The following is an 8,351-nucleotide window of genomic DNA, read 5'->3' as shown; positions in this document are numbered from 1 at the left end:
GAAGTAGACCATTCGGCCCCTCGAGTCTGCACCGCCATTCTGAGATCATGGCTGATCATTCACTATCAATACCCAGTCCCTGCCTTGTCCCCATATCCCTTGATTCCCCTATCCATCAGATATCTATCTAGCTCCTTCTTGAAAGCTTCCAGAGAATTGGCCTCCACCGTCTTCCGAGGCAGTGCATTCCACACCTCCACAACTCTCTGGGAGAAGAAGCCCTTCCTCAACTCTGTTTTAAATAACTGACCTCTTATTCTCAATCCATGCCCTCTGGTACTGGATTCTCCCAACATCTGGAACATATTTCCTGCCTCAATCCTATCAAATCCTTTTATTATCTTAAATGTTTCAATCAGATCCCCTCTCAATCTCCTCAATTCCAGCATGTACAAGCCCGATCTCTCCAATCTCTCTGCGTAAGACAGCCCTGCCATCCCAGGAATCAACCTAGTGAATCAACGCTGCACTTCCTCAATTGCCAGAATGTCCTTCCTTAAACCTGGAGACAAAACTGTACACAATATTCCAGGTGTGGTCTCACCAGGGCCCTGTACAAATGCAAAAGGACATCCTTGCTCTTGTAATAAAGGCCAACATTCCATTTGCCCTCTTCACTGCCTGTTGCACTTGCTCATTCACCTTCATTGACTGATGAACTAGGACTCCTAGGTCTCTTTGCATTTCTCCCTTACCTAACTCGACACCGTTCAGACAATACTCTGCCCTCTTGTTCCTGCTTCCAAAGTGGATAACTTCACATTTACTCACATTGAATGACATCTGCCAAGTATCTGCCCACTCACCCAGCCTATCCAAGTCTCCCTGTATTCTCCTAAAGTCCTCTTCTCATGTCACACTGCCACGCAGTTTAGTATCGTCTGCAAACTTGCTGATATAGTTTTCAATGCTCTCATCTAAATCGTTGACATAAATCGTAAAGAGCTGTGGTCCCAATACAGAGCCCTGTGGTACCCGACTAGTCACCTCCAGCCAGTCCGAGAAACACCCATTCACTGCTACCCTTTGCTTTCTATCTGCCAACCAGTTTTCTATCCATGTTGAAACCCTGCCCCCAATGCCATGAGCTCTGATTTTACTCACCAATCTCCTATGTGGCACCTTATCGAATGCCTTCTGAAAATCTAGGTACACAATATCCACTGGCTTACCCTCATCTAACATCCCTGTTACACCCTCAAAAAACTCCAACAGATTAGTCAAGCATGATTTGCCCTTGGTAAATCCATGCTGGCTCGGCCTAATCCTATTACTGCCATCAAGATGTGCCACTATTTTGTCCTTAATAATGGACTCAAGCATCTTCCCCACGACTGACGTTAGGCTAACAGGGCGATAGTTCTCCGTTTTCTCCTTACCTACCTTCTTGAAAAGTGGGATAACATTAACACTCTCCAATCTTCAGGAACTGATCCTGAATCTAAGGAACATTGGAAAATGATTACCAATGCATCTGCAATTTCCTGAGCCACCTCTTTTAGAGCCCTCGGATGCAGACCATCTGGACCAGGGGATTTATTAGCCTTCAGTCCTACCAGTCTACTCATCACAGTTTCTTTCCTAATGTCAATCTATCTCAATTCCTCTGATAACTTATGACCCTGGCCCATCCATACAACTGGGAGATTGCTTGTGTCCTCCCTGATGAAGACAGATCTAAAGTACGCATTAAATTCTGTTGCCATTTCCCTGTTTCCCATAACAATTTCTCCCAATTCATTCTTCAAGGGGCCAACATTGTTCTTAACTATCTTCTTTCTCTTTACATAGCTAAAAAAGCTTTTGCTATCCCCTTTTATATTCCTGGCTAGACTGAGCTCATACCTGATGTTTTCTCTCCGTATTGCTTTTTTAGTTAAGATCTGCTGTTCCTTAAAACTTTCCCAATCATCTGTATTCCCACTCATTTAGCCCTGTCATACTTCTTTTTCTTTAATGCTATACAATCTCTGACTTCCTTTCTCAACCACTGTGGCCCCTTGCACCTCTTTGAATCCTTCCTTCTCTTTGGAATGAACTGCTTTTGCATCTTTTGTATTATCCCCAAGAATATCTGCCACTGCTGATCCACTGTCTTTCCTGCCAGGGCATCCGCCCATCCGTAGTCTCCTTTATTTACTTGCAACACTGACACCTCTGATCTGCCCTTATCCCTCTCAAATTGTAGATAAAAACTTATCATGTTATGATCACTACTTCCTAATGTCTCCTTTACTTCAAGATCACTTATCAATTCCTGTTCATTACACATCACCAAGTCCAAAATAGCCTCGTTCCTGGTTGGCTCAAGCACAAGCTGTTCCAAAAATACATCCCTTAGACACTCCACAAACTCCACAAAGTCCTCCTGGTGAGGATCCAGTGGCAGAAGGAGGTACAGAGGCCCAAGTTTTGGAGCTTGTTGATTACAATTGAGGGTCTGACTGTGTTGAATGCTGAGCTGTAATCATCAGCCTATCTTGTGTATTGCTATTGTCCGGGTGATCTGATGCTGATTGTGAGCCAATGAGAATTGTTGACCGATTGTAGCGATTGGCAAATTGCAGTGGATCCCTGCACACAGACAGGAATTGATTGACCATGACCAACCCCTCAAAGCACTTCATCACAGTAGTGAGCGTCACTGGGCGATGGTTGTTGAGGCAGGTCACCCAGGTATTTTTGGGCACTGGTATAATTGTTGACGTTCTGAAACGCGCCCGTGTGTGTGTGTGTGTATGTCTACGTGTGTTTGCATGCTTGAGCAGAGAGACAGAGTACTTGAGGCTTTCCAGTTCGATGCAGGAATATTTCCAGTAATTGGTGTGCCTTGAAAGACGGGTCACAGTGTTGGGCCGACTATTCAGATCAGAACAAAATCATTTACCCAGCAGACTGAGCTCTCAACCCGCTCTTGTGTTTCAGAGTTATTTACAAATTGAAATGTAAAATTTAAAATGTGCAAAGTAAATTTATTATCAAAGTATAGGCACATCACCATGTATAATCCTGGGATTTGATTATGTTGTAAATTCAGTGAACTCAGGAACCATTATAAAATGAATGAAAGATCGCCCCCAACAGGACAAACAAAATAACCATGTGCAGAAGACAACAAAATTCAAATACAAAAGAAATAAAACCAAAAAATAACCCAGAAATAAACATCAAAGACATGAGATGAAGAGCTGTTGATTGTGTCCATTCGTTGTGGGAATAGCAAAGTTTAGGGATCTGGTCTCAATTTAGAAATTTTTTTGGTTTAGCGAATTTTTCATTATCATCTCCCAATCTCCTTAATTATTTTTTTTAATCCCTTCCATGACTGACAAAGTCTTTAAGGATTGGATGAACTAGGTATTAAGTGTTTTTGGGACTTGTTTATCTCAGGATCTCTTGCATCATTTGACCAATTGTCAAATCAATTTGCACTCCCAAAATCACATTTTTCCAGATACCTTCAAATTAGAGATTTTCTACGTTTCCAATTAGCTACTTATCCTATAGGTCCTGATAAAAATTTACTGGAAGATCTTTTAAATTTAACACCTTTTGTTAATGGTTCTATTACCAGTATCTATAACTTGTTGATTGATTCTAGACAAGACTTTTTAGATAAAATAAAAAAACGCTTGGGAGGATGACCTAAATTGTCAGATTTCTGATGATAGATGGAATAAAATTTTTAAACAGGTTAATAAATCATCTTTCTGTGCTCGTCATTCTCTTCTACAATTTAAAGTGGTTCATAGAGCTTACATTTCTAAACAGAAGCTGTCCAGTTTTTACCCGAATGTTTCCCCACTTTCTAATAAATGCAACTCTGCTGATGCCTCTTTAATTCATATGTTTTGGTTTTGCCTTACAATTGAAAAGATTTGGCGGGAAGTATTTCATACCTTCTCCCAACTTTTTAGGATCCAATTTGACCCAAATCCCCTTACTTCCTTGTTTGGTATTATTGCAAATGAAGACATAACTTTAAATACTCCTAACCTACAGGTTTTAGTTTTTACCTCTCTTTTAGCAAGAAGAGCAATCTTGCTTAAATGGAAGGAGTCAACCCGTCCTACACATCTTCAAAGGCTACGTAATATTATGTCGTATTTAAATTTAAAAAGATCCGCTGCTCAGTCTTAAATTCGAAACAATCTTTTTATGATATTTTGGGACCTTTCCTAAATAACGTTTAACGTTTCCAATTTATAAAGTTTAACAGTGCACAGACTTTGATGTATATTTTTATCTTCTCTTCTTAAGTGAATATGTTTTTTTTTCTAATCCATTGTCATCCATCAGCTTTTTTCTTTGGTAGTTGGTAGGGGGTTGACTTTTTATATATATATAACATTTATTTTATGATTTGATCTGTCTTTAAATTTTTGATTACCGAGTGCTATACCTTTATGTGTTATGCTATAACATTTTGATCAATATTATTACAATATATGAATGTACACAAGTTATGATGAGATGTATCTATGTGTTGCACTCTGTAATTTTTTTTTCTTCTGAATAAAAATATTGTAAAAAGAAAGCAGGACCTGTTGGTTGAGTGTAATAACTGTTCCTGAACCTGGGGTTGATGCTCCTGAGACTCATGCACCTTCTTCCTGATGGCAGCATTGAGAAGAGAGCATGGCCTGGGTGGTGGGGGTCCTTGATGATGGATGCTGATTTCCTGCGACAGCACTCCACAGAGATGTGCTCAGTCGTGAGCAGAGTTTTACCTGTGATGTGCTGGGCCACATCCACTATGATGTGCTGGGCCGTACTACTGAGGACAGAGAGTTCCCGCTTTCTTGTAATTGCACTTGTGTCCCGGGCTCAGGACAGATCCTCTGAAATGTTAACACTGTGGAATTTAAAGTTGCTGAACGTCTCCACCTTTGAGCCCCAATGAGGATTGCCTCATGGGTTCCTGTTTCCTCCTCCAAAGTCCAGAACCAGCTCATTGCTCTTGCTCTCCTTGAATGAGAGGCTGCTCTTGGACCATAAGAAGCAGAATTACGCCATTTGGCCCATCAAAACTGCTCTGCCGCTTCGTCATGGTAAATCCATTATTCCTCCCAGCCCCATTTTCCTGCCTTCGCCGCGTATCCTTTCATGCCCTGACCGATCGAAAGTCCATCAACGTCTGCCTTAGCAAAAGGAAAAGCAGCATCCGTCATCAAGGCAAGATGAGATGAGGCACCTCCCACTACATACCCATCCATTTCTGTCCCTCCGCCCTCCCCACTCTCTTGCCTACAAAGCTCACTTTCACTCCTTACCATTACCTACCCAGGACTGTATACAGTGCAGGCATTACAATAAATAATAAACAGGACAGTAGGGCAAGGAGTCAGTCCAGGCTCTGGCTATTGAGGAGTCTGATAGCTTGAGGGAAGAAACTGTTACATAGTCTGGTCATAGTCCGAATGCTTCGGAGCCTTTTCCCAGACGGCAGGAAGGAGAAGAGTTTGTATGAGGGGTGCATGGGGTCCTTCATAATGCTGTTTGCTTTGCGGATGCAGTGTGTAGTATAAATGTCTGTAATGACGGGAAGAGAGACCCCGATGATCTTCTCAGCTGACCTCACTATCCGCTGCCGGGTCTTGCGATCCGAGATGGTGCAATTGCCGAACCAGGCAGTGATGCAGCTGCTCGGGATGCTCTCAATACAACTTCTGTAGAATATGATGAGGATTGGGGGCGGGGGGGTGAGATGGACTTTCCTCAGCATCCAGAGAAAGTAGAGACGCTGCTGGGCTTTCTTTGCTATGGAACAGCTGTTGAGGGTCCAGGTGAGATTCTCCGTCAGGTGAACACCAAGAAATTTGGTGCTCTTAACAATCTCTACCGAGGAGCCGTCGATGTTCAGCGGGGAGTGGTCGCTCCGTGCCCTCCTGAAGACAACAACCATCTCTTTCGCTTTGCTCACATTCAGAGGCAGGTTGTTGGCTCTGCACCAGTCCGTTAGCCGCTGCACCTCCTCTCTGTAAGCTGACTCGTTGTTCTTGCTGATGAGACCCACCACGGTTGTGTCATCGGCGAACTTGATGACGTGGTTCGATCTGTGTGTTGCAGCACAGTCGTGGGTAAAGCAGACTGAACAGCACTGGACTGAGCACACAGCCCTGGGGGACCCCCGTGCTCAGAGTGATGGTGTTGGTGATGCTGCCTCCCGATTCGGACTGACTGAGATCTCCCAGTCAGGAAATCTAGGATCCAGTTGCACAGGGAGGTGTTCAGGCCCAGCAGGCTCAGCTACTGTATGAGGTTGGTGGTGGGTGCTGGGAGATCCCCAGAGTCAAGATGGTTGGTGGTGTGGGAGACGATGTCCTGGTGTTCCTTACTGGGGTCCTGTTCGAGGGGTAAGTAGGAGGAGGTGTCTGAGAGTTGGTGATAGGCCTCTGCAAGGTAGGGGTCAGTCCGACAGACTACTACAGCATCTCCGCTATCTGCAGGTTTGATGGTGAGTTTAGGATCAGTGAAGTGGGGGTGGAGAGTCCAACGTTCAGACGGAGTGAGGCTGGAATTGGAGAGAGGACGTTGAAGTCCAGACGGTTACTGTCCCGTCAACAGACTTAGTGCGGCCCTGTTCAAATTCCTGTGGCTTCTTTATGCCCCTTCCGATGTCAGCACATCTTTTCTTAGCCATGGGGCCGGAAACTGCTCACAATGCTCCACGTGAGGCCTCTTTGTAAAGCCTCACCAATGCGTCCTTGCTTTTCCTCTCGAAGTGAATGTCAACATCACAGAGAACTTCCTCAACATCGACTCAACCTGCAAATTATCCTTCAGGGAATCCTACACGAGGATTCAGAAGTCCCTTGAATTTTTTATGTTTTTTAATATTTTTTCCAGTTACAAAACTGTCTGCCCTTTTATTTCTTCTACCAAAGTACACGACCATGCCGTCCCCGAAATACAGTCCTTCATCCATTGATGTCCTCTGTAAATCTTTCTACAGGAAAGGAACAGCAATTTGTGTCCGGGAATTCTCAAATTCCGGACACATCTATGTCCGGATATTTAAGGAGTGACCAGATATTTCCATTGAAACACCGATATATCAGTTGTTGATCCTTGAAGTAGTGTCTCATCTCAGCCGGAGACGTGACTGAAATATTTTCGATGTAACTCAGTGAAATCCACTGGAACCGGGCGCTGAGAACACAAGTAACAGAAGTAAGGCTGTTTACAAGAGGGGGATGAGCGGTCCCCGTTTTCTAAGGAAGCCGAGATCCTTGAATGTGTCAGGCAGGATGCTGGAGATGTTTTACCAGTCTGTTGATGTAACTGTAGTTTTCTTTGCCGCTTTACGTAGGGGGAGCAGCATCGGTGCAAAATAAACTCATCAGAAAGGTTGGAACCATCCTTGGCCACAACCGGGGCTCTTATGAGTGAGTGGTGGAGAGGAGTGGTGTCACTAAACAAATGGTCATCCATTACGGACAATCGGGCACATCCTCTCCATGACCGACTGCACAGGCAGCGGAGCACCCTTTCGAACAGACTCACTCAGCACCGCTGTCACAAGGACCGTTACAGAAGCTCTTTCCTATCAGATGTAATAACCACATACAACAGTTCATCTGCTAACCGGCCACCCACAGCTCCAATCTGTTCATTAAATTTGCCGACAGCACCATATTGATTGGCCTAATCTCAAACAATAATGAGGTGGCCTGCAAGGAAGAAGTCATCTCTCTGACACACTGGTGTCGAGAAAACAACCTCTCCTTCAATGTCGAAAAATCAAGGGAGCTGGTTGTGGATTACAGGAGGAATGGAGACGAGCTAACCCCTAGAGACATCAGTGGATCTGGGGTTGAGAGGGCAAACAGCTTTAAGCTCCTCGGGATCCTCATCACTGAGGACCTCGCGTGGTCTGTACACACAAGATGTGCGGGGAAAAAGGCATCTCAGACGGTTGAGGAAGTTTGGTATGGGCCCCCCAAATCCCAAGAACTTTCTACAGGGGCATAATTGAGAGCATCCTGACTGGCTGCATCACTGCCTGGTATGGGAACTTTACCTCCCTTAATGGAAGGGTTCTGCAGAGAGTGGTGCGGGCAGCCCTGCGCATCTGTAGTTGTGAACTTCCCATGATTCAGGAAATTTACAGAGACAGGTGTGTAAAAAGGGTCCGTAGGATCATTGGGAACCTGAGTCCCGTCAATCATAATATATTCCAGATGCTACCGTCGGGGCAAAGCTGCCGCAGCGGAAAAGCCAGGACCAAGGCTCCGGGACAGCTTCTTCCACCATGAATCAGACTGCTTAACTCACGCTGATTTGAGTGCATTTCTATGTCACCTTGACTGTTCTGTTTATCATAAATTATTATGAATTACTATGATTGC

This window comes from Hypanus sabinus (genome assembly GCF_030144855.1).
Source record: "Hypanus sabinus isolate sHypSab1 chromosome X2 unlocalized genomic scaffold, sHypSab1.hap1 SUPER_X2_unloc_10, whole genome shotgun sequence".
Classification (NCBI taxonomy): domain Eukaryota; kingdom Metazoa; phylum Chordata; class Chondrichthyes; order Myliobatiformes; family Dasyatidae; genus Hypanus; species Hypanus sabinus.
The sequence above is the reverse complement of the archived record's forward strand: the minus strand, read 5'-3'. Positions refer to the sequence as shown.